This window comes from Trachurus japonicus, unplaced genomic scaffold (assembly GCF_045865225.1).
Source record: "Trachurus japonicus isolate A0001 unplaced genomic scaffold, Traja_1.0 AP031168.1".
NCBI lineage: Eukaryota > Metazoa > Chordata > Actinopteri > Carangiformes > Carangidae > Trachurus > Trachurus japonicus.
The window spans coordinates 75,001-90,510 of NW_028221301.1; the positions used below are offsets into that span (position 1 = coordinate 75,001).

The following is a 15,510-nucleotide window of genomic DNA, read 5'->3' on the forward strand; positions in this document are numbered from 1 at the left end:
CACTGAGTTGTATTTGAGGGCTTTTTAAATTGACACGCTTGGATCGTGTGTAACCAAGGGCTCATCCAGTATCACTTGAAGACATTGTCTATGACTAAAGGGCTCGTCCGGGATTTGAACCCGGGACCTCTCGCACCCTAAGCGAGAATCATACCCCTAGACCAACGAGCCTCTTCTGAGCTTATTTTATTCCCCAAAATTTGGAAGGTCTTTCTCTTGGGCTCAACTATAAAGTTTTCACATGGGTCACCGAGTTGTATGTGAGGGCTTTTTCAATTAACATGTTTGGATCATGTGTCACCAAGGGTTCCTCCAGTATCACGTGAAGACATTGTCTATGACTAAAGGCCTCGTCCGGGATTTGAACCCGGGACCTCTCGCACCCAAAGCGAGAATCATACCCCTAGACCAACGAGCCTCTTCTGAGCTTGTTTTATTCCCCAAAATTTGGAAGGTCTTTCTCTTGGGCTCAACTATAAAGTTTTCACATGGGTCACTGAGTTGTATTTGAGGGCTTTTTAAATTGACACGCTTGGATCGTGTGTAACCAAGGGCTCATCCAGTATCACGTGAAGACATTGTCTATGACTAAAGGGCTCGTCCGGGATTTGAACCCGGGACCTCTCACACCAAAGCGAGAATCATACCCCTAGACCAACGAGCCCCCTACAAGCCCATTTTATTCCCCAACATTTGGATGTTCTGTCTCTTGGGATCAGCTATGAAATTTTCGCATGGACACCGAGTTGTATGTGAGGGCTTTTTCAATTAACATGTTTGGATCATGTGTAACCAAGGGTTCGTCCAGTATCACGTGAAGACATTGTCTATGACTAAAGGGCTCGTCCGGGATTTGAACCCGGGACCTCTCGCACCCAAAGCGAGAATCATACCCCTAGACCAACGAGCCTCCTCCAAGCTCATTTGTTCTGTCTCTTAGGATCAGCTATGAAGTTTTCGCATGAACACCGAGTTGTATGTGAGGGCTTTTTCAATTAACATGTTTGGATCATGTGTAACCAAGGGTTCGTCCAGTATAATGTGAAGACATTGTCTATGACTAAAGGGCTCGTCCGGGATTTGAACCCGGGACCTCTCGCACCCTAAGCGAGAATCATACCCCTAGACCAACGAGCCTCTTGTGAGCCTGTTTTATTCCCCAAAATTTGGAAGGTCTTTCTCTTGGGCTCAACTATAAATATTTCACATGGAACAATGAGTTGTATGTGAGGGCTTTTTTTTAAATGTTTTTTTTTTTCGGCTTTTTGCCTTTATTTGATAGTGATGACAGTAGATATAGACAGGAAATGGGGAGGCAGAGAGAGGGGGAATGACATGCAGGAAAGGTCTGCCCGACGCGGGATTCGAACCGGGGACGCCTGCGGCGAGGACTGTAGCCTCTACATGGGGCGGCCGCTCTACCCACTGCGCCACGCACCGCCACATGTGAGGGCTTTTTTGATTAACATGTTTGGATCATGTGTAACCAAGGGCTCGTCCAGTATCACGTGAAGACATTGTCTCTGACTAAAGGGCTCGTCCGGGATTTGAACCCGGGACCTCTCGCACCCTAAGCGAGAATCAAACCCCTAGACCAACGAGCCTCTTCTGAGCTTGTTTTATTCCCCAAAATTTGGAAGGTCTTTCTCTTGGGCTCAACTATAAAGTTTTCACATGGGTCACTGAGTTGTATTTGAGGGCTTTTTAAATTGACACGCTTGGATCGTGTGTAACCAAGGGCTCATCCAGTATCACTTGAAGACATTGTCTATGACTAAAGGGCTCGTCCGGGATTTGAACCCGGGACCTCTCGCACCCTAAGCGAGAATCATACCCCTAGACCAACGAGCCTCTTCTGAGCTTATTTTATTCCCCAAAATTTGGAAGGTCTTTCTCTTGGGCTCAACTATAAAGTTTTCACATGGGTCACCGAGTTGTATGTGAGGGCTTTTTCAATTAACATGTTTGGATCATGTGTAACCAAGGGTTCCTCCAGTATCACGTGAAGACATTGTCTATGACTAAAGGGCTCGTCCGGGATTTGAACCCGGGACCTCTCGCACCCTAAGCGAGAATCATACCCCTAGACCAACGAGCCTCTTCTGAGCTTATTTTATTCCCCCAAATCTGGAAGTTCTGTCTCTTGGGATCAACAATAAAGTTTTCACATGGGACACTGAGTTGTACGTGAGGGCTTTTTTGAATAACATGTTTGGATCATGTGTAACCAAGGGCAGGTCCGGGAGTTGAACCCAGTACCACTCATACCCTGTGTGTCGTTCTTTGGCACTTTTGGTTTGGCTTGTGTTTTCACCAGTGGAATGTGAAGACATTGTCTATGACTAAAGGGCTCGTCCGGGATTTGAACCCGGGACCTCTCGCACCCAAAGCGAGAATCATACCCCTAGACCAACGAGCCTCTTCTGAGCTTATTTTATTCCCCCAAATCTGGAAGTTCTGTCTCTTGGGATCAACAATAAAGTTTTCACATGGGACACTGAGTTGTACGTGAGGGCTTTTTTGAATAACATGTTTGGATCATGTGTAACCAAGGGCAGGTCCGGGAGTTGAACCCAGTACCACTCATACCCTGTGTGTCGTTCTTTGGCACTTTTGGTTTGGCTTGTGTTTTCACCAGTGGAATGTGAAGACATTGTCTATGACTAAAGGGCTAGTCCGGGATTTGAACCCGGGACCTCTCGCACCCAAAGCGAGAATCATACCCCTAGACCAACGAGCCTCTTCTGAGCTTGTTTTATTCCCCAAAATTTGGAAGGTCTTTCTCTTGGGCTCAACTATAAAGTTTTCACATGGGTCACTGAGTTGTATTTGAGGGCTTTTTAAATTGACACGCTTGGATCGTGTGTAACCAAGGGCTCATCCAGTATCACGTGAAGACATTGTCTATGACTAAAGGGCTCGTCCGGGATTTGAACCCGGGACCTCTCACACCCAAAGCGAGAATCATACCCCTAGACCAACGAGCCTCCTACAAGCCCATTTTATTCCCCAACATTTGGATGTTCTGTCTCTTGGGATCAGCCATGAAGTTTTCGCATGGACACCGAGTTGCATGTGAGGGCTTTTTCAATTAACATGTTTGGATCATGTGTAACCAAGGGTTCGTCCAGTATCACGTGAAGACATTGTCTATGACTAAAGGGCTCGTCCGGGATTTGAACCCGGGACCTCTCGCACCCAAAGCGAGAATCATACCCCTAGACCAACGAGCCTCCTCCAAGCTCATTTGTTCTGTCTCTTAGGATCAGCTATGAAGTTTTCGCATGAACACCGAGTTGTATGTGAGGGCTTTTTCAATTAACATGTTTGGATCATGTGTAACCAAGGGTTCGTCCAGTATAATGTGAAGACATTGTCTATGACTAAAGGGCTCGTCCGGGATTTGAACCCGGGACCTCTCGCACCCTAAGCGAGAATCATACCCCTAGACCAACGAGCCTCTTGTGAGCCTGTTTTATTCCCCAAAATTTGGAAGGTCTTTCTCTTGGGCTCAACTATAAATATTTCACATGGAACAATGAGTTGTATGTGAGGGCTTTTTTGATTAACATGTTTGGATCATGTGTAACCAAGGGCTCGTCCAGTATCACGTGAAGACATTGTCTCTGACTAAAGGGCTCGTCCGGGATTTGAACCCGGGACCTCTCGCACCCTAAGCGAGAATCATACCCCTAGACCAACGAGCCTCTTCTGAGCTTGTTTTATTCCCCAAAATTTGGAAGGTCTTTCTCTTGGGCTCAACTATAAAGTTTTCACATGGGTCACTGAGTTGTATTTGAGGGCTTTTTAAATTGACACGCTTGGATCGTGTGTAACCAAGGGCTCATCCAGTATCACTTGAAGACATTGTCTATGACTAAAGGGCTCGTCCGGGATTTGAACCCGGGACCTCTCGCACCCGAAGCGAGAATCATACCCCTAGACCAACGAGCCTCCTACAAGCCCATTTGGTAACACTTTCTATGAAGACCACATCTATAGTGCATTATGAGCACATTCATAGTGCATTATAATGCTCATCATAATCAATCATAATGCATTACAACTACACTCATAGACACACATAAAGCTTTATGATGCACTATATCAACAGTTATAAATCTAGCTTATACTGACTTATAAATCCAAGGGCCTTATGAGTGCTCTTGACTGGTTATAAACTAGAGACTGGCTGCTGGGGCTTATAATATATTATAACTACTTATACCCCTCTATACACACACCTCAACAATCAACTGTTATAAGGACTCATAGGATGCCATAAGTATATATAAGTTATCAATGTATGCTTTAAGTAAAGTGAGGTTCATATTGATGCATCTATAATGCAGTATACCTAATCATGATGTTTCATTGTTGGCGTTAAGTAAAGTGTTTGCATGCATTTAAAAGAAGCTATGCTGCATCATAAGTCATTTTGTCAGATACCAAATATAGAGAATTACACTAAGATTAGGAATATAACTGTAAAGCTTCGTTTCAACCTGTAGGGGGCAATCCACGTGCATATTTTGACCACAAAATGTATATTTTTAAGATTTACAGATTTGGACCTGAATCAATCACCAACACTACTAACAGACATAATAGTTTACAGCTGAAAACATTGTTTTTGGGGTTTAGTTACTGTTTAAGGTATAAAACACAAAAAGGGAGAAAAAGACAAAGTACATTTTTCAAGCTTTATTTTACCAATGAAAACAGTTGTTAATTTCACTGTTAACTGTTCTACCATCTTAAACGTTAAATGCATAGGATTTAGATGCGTCTACTTGTGAAACTATGCAGCCACTGATCTCTATTTGCATTCATGAGTGTTGAATTTCCTCCTATCGCGAATGAGCTGGCGGTGAGGAGGTGAAAAATACAGGTTTTAACTTCTTTCTTAATAAACTGTAAAGTGCAAACATGGGCATGGAAACTACTTCAAGCCACTGCTACAAATATACAAATGTAACATACTACATACTGTAGGTGTGAACTGCCAACCTAACCTTTAAAGGGATAGTTCAACATTTTGGCAAATTGGCCCATTGCCATAATCCCTATAGTCATAGCAGTAGGTTTGTTACCTTTAATTGTTGGTGCAAGCTATTTTTAGAACGGCAGAGCGGAGCAGCAGGCTGCTCAGAGCTACGCTACGGAGGCTCATGGGATTTCTCAAACTCATCAAACACACAATCCAACAACTCCACAACGCTCTGGTGGACAAGTTGTGAGCTGCACATTCACCACGCTATGAGATAACAATGGAACGTTACGAAACGGAGCCGTTTTCGAGGTAAATACAGGGTAAATACAGAGTCTGCTTGCTGAAAAACTGTCCCTGAATGCAACGCGCATCAGCGGTTTTGCATGAATTTCCCTCTAAAACAACTCCATCTCGTAACGTTCCGTTATTATCTCATAGCGTGGTGATGGTGCAGCTCACAACTTGTCCACGACAGCATTTTGGAAATTTCCTTAGCCTCCATAGCATAGCCCTGAGCAGCCTGCTGCTCTGCTCTGCCATTCTAAAAATAGCTTGCACCGACAATTAAAGGTAAAGAACCTACTGCTATGACTATAGCGATTATGGCTATGGGCCAATTTGCCAAAATGTTGAACTATCCCTTTAATAAACTGTAAAGTGCAAACATGGGCATGGTAACTACTTCAAGCCACTGCTACAAATATACAAATGTAACATACTACATACTGTAGGTGTGAACTGCCAACCTATTACAACAATTCACATGTTTATAACTGGGTGGCGATTGCAAGCAGAGTGCCCTCTTCCTTCATTTTCAAAATCTTTTCTTTGACCTCTGGGGTCATGGCACTGCGGCACCTATCAATGAATGTTGACAGTTTTTTTTTCTGCTCATTCCAGGCCCCCACATGAAACTATGCCACTGTAAAGGTCTCTATTTACATTCATGAATGTTGAATTTTCTTAGATCATGAATGAGCCGGCCAAGGATGCCATATCTGTGACATCGTCCAAGCCAATACTCCCACTCAATAACTCGTAAATGTTCTTTTAAAAGCCCTGTACTCCTATTTCCTCTATGACGCCAAACATCACATTTAAAGGTTTGCCAGGCTCTCTCTAAATTCTGTGTGTGACCTCTGGAAACAGGATCTACAAAGTGTCTCTTGTGGCAGACAGTATGATGATCGTATCCTTCCTCTGACAGTGCTCTCTTGTAAGCTCTCCACTCATCAGTCACAATGCTTGATCCTCTCTTAACATGGCGCTTTATGATAGGCAGAAGCTGGTCCGTGGAACGCCTCCTCACGATCTTGAGAATGGGTCTCCTGGTGGTATGTGATACTTCCAAGATGCCAAAGACCCATTTTTTATTCCGTCTCCATGCTGGTCCCATCCTCCCACGGTTGTACTGTCAAACATTGTTAGGGATATAGTACATCAAATTATTACAAGCACTTTGAAATTCAATTTACATGGGTGTTCAAAAGGCTTGAGTCTAACTTCATAGTACACAGATGGATTATTAATTTTGCTGGTCAAGGAATAAATCATAAGGTCTATTATTTGTTTACTCATTTCAGTCTAACAGCCATAACCAACAAAAACAGCACAAGTACAATCAACTATCAATTTCAAATGGGATGATTTACTTTGTCATTTGAAAACTGGTTCTATCAAATAAAGTTCCACATATTGAGCAAATGTATCTTACCTTCCTTTTGTGTGAGAATTTACTTTCATCCAGCATAACAAAGCTATGTCGGCCGCCAACTTTCATTTTACCTTGACTGCGCAACTTGTGAATAGCACGTCTGCAGACCTGCATATAGGAAAACACAAAGCACAACATTACTAACTGCTAAATACTAACTGGAAAGTCTGGTTTCTGACATAGGAGAATAATGTATAGCCATAAAGAATAATGTATAGCCAACCATATTTTTTGAGCAATGAAGGATCTCTAATTATCTTGATGTGGCTTATAAGCCAGTTTACCAATGGTATTTCTAATTTTACTAAAGGAAAATGTGGTGTGACATACTTTTCTCAGAGACGAAGCCATCTTTGTTAAGGTTCTACTACTTTCTGCAACACCGTCCTCGATAAAGTCAACTTGTCTCATGCGCAGTCCCTGGGAAAATCTACAAAGACATGAAAACAAGAACAGATCACTAGCCCAATGGATAAAAACTGAATATAAAAACTCACACTGATTGTTTTTTTTAATTCTAAGAGCCAGAGGCCTATTCCAGAAAGTAGAAATGAGAGGAGAGAAACTCTGGGTTTTCAATACCACCAACTTTATCAATAGAGCACATTTTGAAACAACAAGGTTGACTAAAGTGCTGCACAGTATTAACATAAATGCATTGTTGTAAACTCTGGGTCAGTTACCATGGTAACACATTGTCTCTGTCTCCTCCCTCTTACAGAGCTGACATACTGTTTTTTTTTACCCATTGATTCAGTCCATAGCAAACTGCATATTGAAGCATAGTAGTGGTGGTGTTCTGGTTGGATATCAGTTTACTCGGTCTTCAAGTTACCACTTTTATGTCCTGTCACTTTCAGAATAAAACACCTGCATGTACTCTTTACCTTTAAGTGATATCTTAACACTGTGCAGACAAGATAGCTTTATTTACTCATTGGTCTGATTTCAACTGAGTTCCATCAGCAACAGACAAAACAAACCCACCTGTAAATGAATTCCAGGTGGTTCTGGAGGGATCTGCGGGACTTGTAAAACATGGATCCTTGGCGAACTGAAACACTTCTTCCTCTGTGTCGCCTGCAAATCCTGTAAAAACAACTTGGTCATGTACTTGATCATGTATCCATTACAAACACAGACAGCAGCCTAAAAATGTATAATATTTTAAATAGAATTTTTTTTTTAAATACAAAAGAGAAAAAAATATTGTATTTCCTTTAAGGCGGCCCAAATTAGCAGCTGGCCTCTTTTAATAACAGGTCTAAATAAATAAACGAGCGATAAACACACACGTCCCTTCATCCACGTATATACGCACTCTCTCAGACAGACAAAATGAGCAAATTCACAGTAAATTTTAAAGTTGAGGCTTTGAGCTGCAGTGATATCGGGGAACACGCTGTGAGGCATTTTAATATTGATGGCAGTCAGGTGAGGGCTTGGAAAAAGCAAAAGTCAGCACTCTCAGTGGAGGCTGACGTAAACGGGTCAGACTGCAAGGCGTAAATAATATGATAGAGCATTTTTTTTTTCAAAAACAAGACAATATATTTTACAAACACGAGCAAAACATTTCCACTAACGTTAGTCTTGTTGAAAGTGGCTAGCTAGCTTTTCTTACCAGTGGAAGCCGTCCTGTCTTGAAACCTGCACAGCAGTCATCGGAGTATCACATGATTTACACATCATTTGGCGCTTCAAGAGTCCCTTCCTCTGCATCCAAAGAACAACCTTTCTTCGATTGGCAACAGTATCTCTTGCACGCAATAAATGGGTTAATCCTTGCTTTAATTTATCCATGTTGAGTGCTCTAGTTGAGACCACCCTCGCTTTTCGTTTCCCCAAATGGCGCTCAGTTTGAAAGTTGCGGGAAGAGGTTCTCCTCGCGCATGCGCATTGCGCCCAATCAGGAACAGCTCTCTCTTCTTCTTCACTTCTGGCGTCGTGTGGCTGCAGACCCGAGACCGCAGACCTGAGCTGTGTGCGTTTGTGAGCTGAAAAACGTGTAAGTGTCATAAACTTTACTTTCTACTGTTAGTTCAAAATATCAGTTTGCTTTTAGGAAGGAGCCAAGACAGGTAACTTCCTTTTTTTCCCCCTTTCTCATGGTTAGTCTTTGGTGAAGTCTGACCTCCGGTCACATTTGAGTTACTTTCCTGCACGTGTTCAACTTGAAAAAGGTGCATTGACTGGTTGTATTGGTAAGAGATGAAAAAAAAAAAACAGTAGCAAGACAAATTAAATATGTGACTCAAGATAAACGAAAAATAAAATCACCTGCAAATACAGACTGCGAACATACAACAGACCGAGCTAACGTTGAGTTTGCTTGCTAGCAAGTAGAGCACTGGAAAAGAGAGTAGGGACACGCATTGGTCAAGTGGAAACGCCCCCTGGTGGCGGGATATGGGTATTGCAAATGCGCCCAAGAGCTGGCATCTCTGCAGTGTTGGTGAATGAGTAAGTGCGGTATTTTCAATAATTTAAGGACATTTATAGATCACCCACGTTAATAGCATCATCGTGGACCCTTTTACAGATAAATATTAACATATAGTGGCCATTAATTGTTGTGTCACGAATGCTTGCTGTTTTAAATGATACAGATAAGTCCACTAAAGTGTCATACCAGTTTGCGCGCTAAATTCAACTGTGTTTCTAACTGTTTGCCACTTAAGCCTGTGTTTTCTTTAGTTTGTTTGTTTGGTCAAGCAAGTTATTGTGCTGCTGGCTTTTATTTTATGTCCATGAAAGGTTTTTTATGTTATTTATTTTGACAGCTGGTGGTTGCTTAGCAACGGTAAAGCGTTCGCTCGTCCCCTTCTGTGTTTGTCCGCTGTGTGGAGAGGGACCTGTGTGCAGGGACATGGGCGCCGCCATTAGCCCAGCTGATCCATACCGGAAGTCACGACCGGAAGTTGCTCTTCTTCGTCTCTGTCTGGCCCTGGTCTGGCCTGTCTAGCCTCTACCTGCTCTTTTTACTAAACTTAACCAACTCCTTTCTTCATTGCCTAACCCTAACCAAAGCACCCACCAACGACATTTCATTTATTTTTTCTCTCCCTCTCTCCTGGTCTGCTGTCAGCAGGAGCGGCGTTAGGCGTTAGCCGTTAGCCGCTCGGCGCTAGCTGTTAGCCGTTCGGCGCTAGCTGTTAGCCGTTAGCAGCGTTTTTTAAATAACTCAATAACTTAATTTAAATATATTAATTAATATTAATAAACGATCCATGCAAAAAAATATTTTATAGCTCAATCATGTTGTAACTAAGATATCCGCTGGAAAACAATATTTTATTATGGACCATTGAGTTACTGAGTTATTTTTTTTATCTACATAGAAATGATACACATGAAGAAGAGCAACTTCCGGTCGTGACTTCCGGTATGGATCTGGGCTAATGGCGGTGCCCATGTCCCTGCATACGGGTACTCTTGGCTGTGTGACCGGTAGTACTGTAAACAGCTCCGTGTGTTTTTATTAATTATCTTTTTTTTAATCAAAATTGGAGGAAAAACTTATCATAATACGTTTTGGGTTTGATTTTGTCACATTTTGTAATGGTTTTTAAGTGTTGTCATCTTTTATTTTGTGTGTTATATCTATGTTTATAAAAAAAACAGTTGTTCACATTAATGTTACAATTTAAATTTTGAAATAAATAAATTATAAGCATAACTTAATATGACCAAGGCACCTAAAAGCAAAAACACAGCAGTTTTCATCAATTTACAAGCAAGTTGGCAACACACATACATTGGAGTGAATGGGTTTCTTGGGCGGATTTGCAATACCCATATCCTGCCACTAGGGGGAGAATAAAGTGACCACGGGAGTCTATGGTGGTGTCGCTACTCTCTTTTCCAGTGCTCTAATGTTAACTAGGATGACCATAATTCGATTTCCAAAAAAATAGGACTATGCTGACCCCCTCCCCCCACCCGTCGCCCCACGGTTGTAAAAAGTGGACATGTCCCAGCAAAAGAAAACTGGCATAAATAGCCAACTATTTTTATTGGCATCTTTTATATTGTTTCTATATTAAGTGCATCCCTCATGTTTTTGTATATTTGACTGCTGCATGTACAGTATGTAAGTTATTAGTATGCAAGTTAATAATTAACAGGTAGGCTAATGCATCTGTAATAGATATCATAATGCAGAAATTATTGTAACAATAATAGCATTTTCTTGAAACTCATAACATGTGCCTTGCTTTTTATTAATCTAGCCCGCTTCAACCATGAGTCGTCGCAAGGTGAAAGCCACTCCCAAGGCTGAGTCATCTCCCCAGAACAGCATACAAGGTCTGGTAATATCCTTTTTTTCTGGTATTGTAACTAATTGTCGAGATGTGGGTCATTGACTACCAAATATTAACAACAGCATTGTTTTTAATAATGTGTGGCTCAAGGTTTTTACAATACTGTATAGTGTTTTATATTGTACACTGTGTCTTGCTGCTGTGACAAGAGAATTTCCCAGTTTGGGACCAATAAAGTAGGTTCTCAGTATGGTCCATGTCTATGGCTGATGCCGTGGCTGTTCAATACATTGTTTCAGCATCAACATCACATAAGCAATAGTCATATTGTATTACACTTGATTTAAGACAAAACAAAAAAAAAGCAAAACTGAGAGGGCAGGCAGGTGATACACAGATTCTACATGCACAGCAATTACAAAGAGTGTACAGTGACACAATGACCCAATTGCAGCACACAATTAGTTACATCTTAGAATCTTTGAGACCTTTGTGTTGGCACACATAGATACACAATCAGGGATTCTTAATTTATGTGTTGCAATTATGCATAGCCTACCTCCTATTATTATTATTATTTATTCCTGTTATTATTGTAAGAGAAATTCTTATGTAAGGGTTACTTCATTTGTAATTTTTTCAACAGTCTCACCAAATGAAGTTATGGAGGTTCAAAAACTCAAAGAACTCCTAGAGGCAGAGAAAGAGAAGGGGCAATTTCGCGATCAAACCATCTCCCTCCTCAAAGATGATAAGACTTACCTGCAAGGAGAACTTCAGAAAAAGGATGAGCTCATCCATCAGCTACTCTCAAAGGATGAAGATAATTCCACAATCATGCCCTCCAAGTCAGGTGAGTAATTATCCATTCACATTCATACAGTACAAGTATATTTTTTTCACTCTCAGGTTTTCTCCAGTACACAGACAAAATGTGTTTTCATATTTATTCCTTTCTCACAATTAGATCACTAGCCACAGAATTTGTTATTTGCAGGTGTCAAACGCAAGCATGGGAAGAAAGCCAAGCAATTAATGAGCATTGCTTCTGACAAGGAAGATGAAGACTCCAGTTCTGTTCTTTCTGATTCATCTGAAGGTAACAAAGGCACATACAGATGAATCAAATCCCACATTTTTTCTCATTGTCTGGTAGGGCTAGGCGATGTATCGGTATTAAGAGTTATACTGATATATTAATGAATAATTCGCGGTAGGTCACACTCTTCGTTTTAGCTTTTACTTGTTATGCAGTGATCTGCTGTCCACTGAAGCTTGACAGAAGGGCTTTGCCTTCACTGTCAGTTCTGCAGGCAATAATGTCATATTTCCCTAAGTGCATCTGCTTTATCAACAAGTTTTGGTTGGTTGGAAGAGGCCATGTTTATCACTCTCTCACCTCAAACCTGTTTCATTTAATTGACACATTCAGATGCATGTCATCGTGATGACTTTTTTTTTTATTACCTGAGCCTGTACTGCCAAAAACAATCTAAGCAGCTTATTCCATGGCATTTGTTTATATTTTGAAAGTTGACACTATCATGATAGGTTTTGATCCTCCCTTGATTTCTATTCTAGATTCATCCATGAAGAGCTACCGAATGAAATCTCCACCCTCTTCCTCCTCTTCCCGCAAAGATAAACCCACTGATGACCTGATGATGAGAAGAAGAAGAAGAGGTAATTGCTCATTACAGTTTTAACAAGTTTGCACATTTTGACAGCAAGCTTTTTAAACACAATCTGGTTTTAATGTACCATTTACAGCCAGAAACACCAGGAGCATCGTAGCACGATACAAGATGGCCCTGGATGCCTTCAACCGAGGGGGTTCGATGAAAGCAGCATTTGAGACCATTGGTGCTGACAGAAACACCGTGTCCAGAACAGCACCTATTGCTGAACTCAGCATTGCTGCACCGGAGATATTTAGAAATGTGGGGGCCTGGGATGAGCGGAGAGAAAAGCTGTCAACATTCATTGATAGGTGCCGCAGTGCCATGACCCCAGAGGTTAAAGAAAAGATTTTGAAAATGAAGGAAGAGGGCACTCTGCTTCCAATTGCCACCCAAACAATGTGAATTGTTGTATTAAAGAATAGGTTGGCAGTTCACACCTACAGTATGTAGTATGTTATATTTGTATATTTGTAGCAGTGGCTTGAAGTAGTTTCCATGCCCATGTTTGCACTTTACAATCGCCACCCAAGTATAAACATGTGAATATTGAAAGGACAGTTCAACATTTTGGTAAATTGGCCCATTGCCATAATCGCTGTAGTCATAGCAGTAGGTTTGTTACCTTTATTTGTAGGTGTAAGCTATTTTTAGAATGGCGGAGCGGAGCGGCAGGCTGCTCAGAGCTACGCTATGGAGGCTAAAGGAATTTCTTGGTGTCCCTCATCAAACTCATCAAATACAAAATCCCAAAACTCCAAAACGCTTTCGTGGACAAGTTGTGAGCTGCACATTCACCACGCTATGAGATAACAATAGAACGTTACGAAACGGAGCCGTTTTCGAGGTAAATACAGGGTAAATACAGAGTCTGCTTGCTGAAAAACTGTCCCTTAACGCAACGCGCATCAGCGGTTTTGCATGAATTTCCCTCTAAAACAACTCCATCTCGTAACATTCCGTTATTATCTCATAGCGTGGTGATGGTGCAGCTCACAACTTGTCCACGACAGCGTTTTGGAGTTGTTGGGTTGTGTGTTTGATGAGAGAAACCAAGAAATCCCATGAGCCTCCGAAGCGTAGCTCTGAGCAGCTTGCTGCTCCGCTCTGCCGTTCTAAAAATAGCTTACACCAACAATTAAAGGTAACAAACCTACTGCTATGACTATAGGGATTATGGCAATGGGCCAATTTGCCAAAATGTTGAACTATCCCTTTAAAGGTTAGGTTGGCAGTTCACACCTACAGTATGTAGTATGTTACATTTGTATATTTGTAGCAGTGGCTTGAAGTAGTTTCCATGCCCATGTTTGCACTTTACAGTTTATTAAGAAAGAAGTTAAAACCTGTATTTTTCACCTCCTCACCGCCAGCTCATTCGCGATAGGAGGAAATTCAACACTCATGAATGCAAATAGAGATCAGTGGCTGCATAGTTTCACAAGTAGATGCATCTAAATCCTATGCATTTAACGTTTAAGATGGTAGAACAGTTAACAGTGAAATTAACAACTGTTTTCATTGGTAAAATAAAGCTTGAAAAATGTACTTTGTCTTTTTCTCCCTTTTTGTGTTTTATACCTTAAACAGTAACTAAACCCCAAAAACAATGTTTTCAGCTGTAAACTATTATGTCTGTTAGTAGTGTTGGTGATTGATTCAGGTCCAAATCTGTAAATCTTAAAAATATACATTTTGTGGTCAAAATATGCACGTGGATTGCCCCCTACAGGTTGAAACCAAGCTTTACAGTTATATTCCTAATCTTAGTGTAATTCTCTATATTTGGTATCTGACAAAATGACTTATGATGCAGCATAGCTTCTTTTAAATGCATGCAAATGTGTTACACTTTACTTAACGCCAACAATGAAACATCATGATTAGGTATACTGCATTATAGATGCATCAATATGAACCTCACTTTACTTAAAGCATACATTGATAACTTATATATACTTATGGCATCCTATGAGTCCTTATAACAGTTGATTGTTGAGGTGTGTGTATAGAGGGGTATAAGTAGTTATAATGTATTATAAGCCCCAGCAGCCAGTCTGTAGTTTATGACCAGTCAAGAGCACTCATAAGGCCCTTGGATTTATAAGTCAGTATAAGCTAGATTTATAACTGTTGATATAGTGCATCATAAAGCTTTATGTGTGTCTATGAGTGTAGTTGTAATGCATTATGATTGATTATGATGAGCATTATAATGCACTATGAATGTGCTCATAATGCACTATAGATGTGGTCTTCATAGAAAGTGTTACCGCCCATTTTATTCCCCAACATTTGGATGTTCTGTCTCTTAGGATCAGCTATGAAGTTTTCGCATGGACACCGAGTTGTATTTGAGGGCTTTTTCAATTAACATGTTTGGATCATGTGTAACCAAGGGTTCGTCCAGTATCACGTGAAGACATTGTCTATGACTAAAGGGCTCGTCCGGGATTTGAACCCGAGACCTCTCGCACCCTAAGCGAGAATCATACCCCTAGACCAACAAGCCTCCTACAAGCCCATTTTATTCCCCCAAATCTGGAAGTTCTGACTCTTGGGATCAACAATAAAGTTTTCACATGGGACACTGAGTTGTATGTGAGGGCTTTTTTGAATAACATGTTTGGATCATGTGTAACCAAGGGCAGGTCCGGGAGTTGAACCCAGGACCACTCATACCCTGTGTGTCGTTCTTTGGCACTTTTGGTTTGGCTTGTGTTTTCACCAGTGGAATGTGAAGACATTGTCTATGACTAAAGGGCTCATCCGGGATTTGAACCCGGGACCTAAAGGGCTCATCCAAGATTTGAACCCGGATGTTCTGTCTCTTAGGATCAGCTATGAAGTTTTCGCATG

At 41.2% G+C, this 15,510-nt stretch overlaps 15 non-coding genes across 15 annotated transcripts; all 15 read right to left on the reverse strand.

Annotated features, from left to right (window-relative positions):
* Nucleotides 1-99: 99 nt before the first annotated feature.
* On the reverse strand, nt 100-171 carry trnap-agg (transfer RNA proline (anticodon AGG)). The gene has a single exon. It is a non-coding gene; the product is annotated as a tRNA-Pro (tRNA).
* A 174-nt stretch (nt 172-345) lies between these two features.
* On the reverse strand, nt 346-418 carry trnap-ugg (transfer RNA proline (anticodon UGG)). Its single transcript has one exon. It is a non-coding gene; the product is annotated as a tRNA-Pro (tRNA).
* Nucleotides 419-838: 420 nt separating this feature from the next.
* trnap-ugg (transfer RNA proline (anticodon UGG)) lies at nt 839-910 on the reverse strand. The gene has a single exon. It is a non-coding gene; the product is annotated as a tRNA-Pro (tRNA).
* Nucleotides 911-1,065: 155 nt separating this feature from the next.
* trnap-agg (transfer RNA proline (anticodon AGG)) lies at nt 1,066-1,137 on the reverse strand. Its single transcript has one exon. It is a non-coding gene; the product is annotated as a tRNA-Pro (tRNA).
* A 395-nt stretch (nt 1,138-1,532) lies between these two features.
* trnap-agg (transfer RNA proline (anticodon AGG)) lies at nt 1,533-1,604 on the reverse strand. Its single transcript has one exon. It is a non-coding gene; the product is annotated as a tRNA-Pro (tRNA).
* Nucleotides 1,605-1,779: 175 nt separating this feature from the next.
* trnap-agg (transfer RNA proline (anticodon AGG)) lies at nt 1,780-1,851 on the reverse strand. The gene has a single exon. It is a non-coding gene; the product is annotated as a tRNA-Pro (tRNA).
* Nucleotides 1,852-2,026: 175 nt separating this feature from the next.
* trnap-agg (transfer RNA proline (anticodon AGG)) lies at nt 2,027-2,098 on the reverse strand. Its single transcript has one exon. It is a non-coding gene; the product is annotated as a tRNA-Pro (tRNA).
* A 249-nt stretch (nt 2,099-2,347) lies between these two features.
* Nucleotides 2,348-2,419, reverse strand: trnap-ugg (transfer RNA proline (anticodon UGG)). The gene has a single exon. It is a non-coding gene; the product is annotated as a tRNA-Pro (tRNA).
* A 249-nt stretch (nt 2,420-2,668) lies between these two features.
* On the reverse strand, nt 2,669-2,740 carry trnap-ugg (transfer RNA proline (anticodon UGG)). Its single transcript has one exon. It is a non-coding gene; the product is annotated as a tRNA-Pro (tRNA).
* Nucleotides 2,741-2,915: 175 nt separating this feature from the next.
* On the reverse strand, nt 2,916-2,987 carry trnap-ugg (transfer RNA proline (anticodon UGG)). Its single transcript has one exon. It is a non-coding gene; the product is annotated as a tRNA-Pro (tRNA).
* A 174-nt stretch (nt 2,988-3,161) lies between these two features.
* Nucleotides 3,162-3,233, reverse strand: trnap-ugg (transfer RNA proline (anticodon UGG)). The gene has a single exon. It is a non-coding gene; the product is annotated as a tRNA-Pro (tRNA).
* A 155-nt stretch (nt 3,234-3,388) lies between these two features.
* trnap-agg (transfer RNA proline (anticodon AGG)) lies at nt 3,389-3,460 on the reverse strand. The gene has a single exon. It is a non-coding gene; the product is annotated as a tRNA-Pro (tRNA).
* A 175-nt stretch (nt 3,461-3,635) lies between these two features.
* On the reverse strand, nt 3,636-3,707 carry trnap-agg (transfer RNA proline (anticodon AGG)). The gene has a single exon. It is a non-coding gene; the product is annotated as a tRNA-Pro (tRNA).
* Nucleotides 3,708-3,882: 175 nt separating this feature from the next.
* trnap-cgg (transfer RNA proline (anticodon CGG)) lies at nt 3,883-3,954 on the reverse strand. Its single transcript has one exon. It is a non-coding gene; the product is annotated as a tRNA-Pro (tRNA).
* Nucleotides 3,955-15,091: 11,137 nt separating this feature from the next.
* trnap-agg (transfer RNA proline (anticodon AGG)) lies at nt 15,092-15,163 on the reverse strand. Its single transcript has one exon. It is a non-coding gene; the product is annotated as a tRNA-Pro (tRNA).
* Between the last annotated feature and the right edge of the window lie 347 nt (nt 15,164-15,510).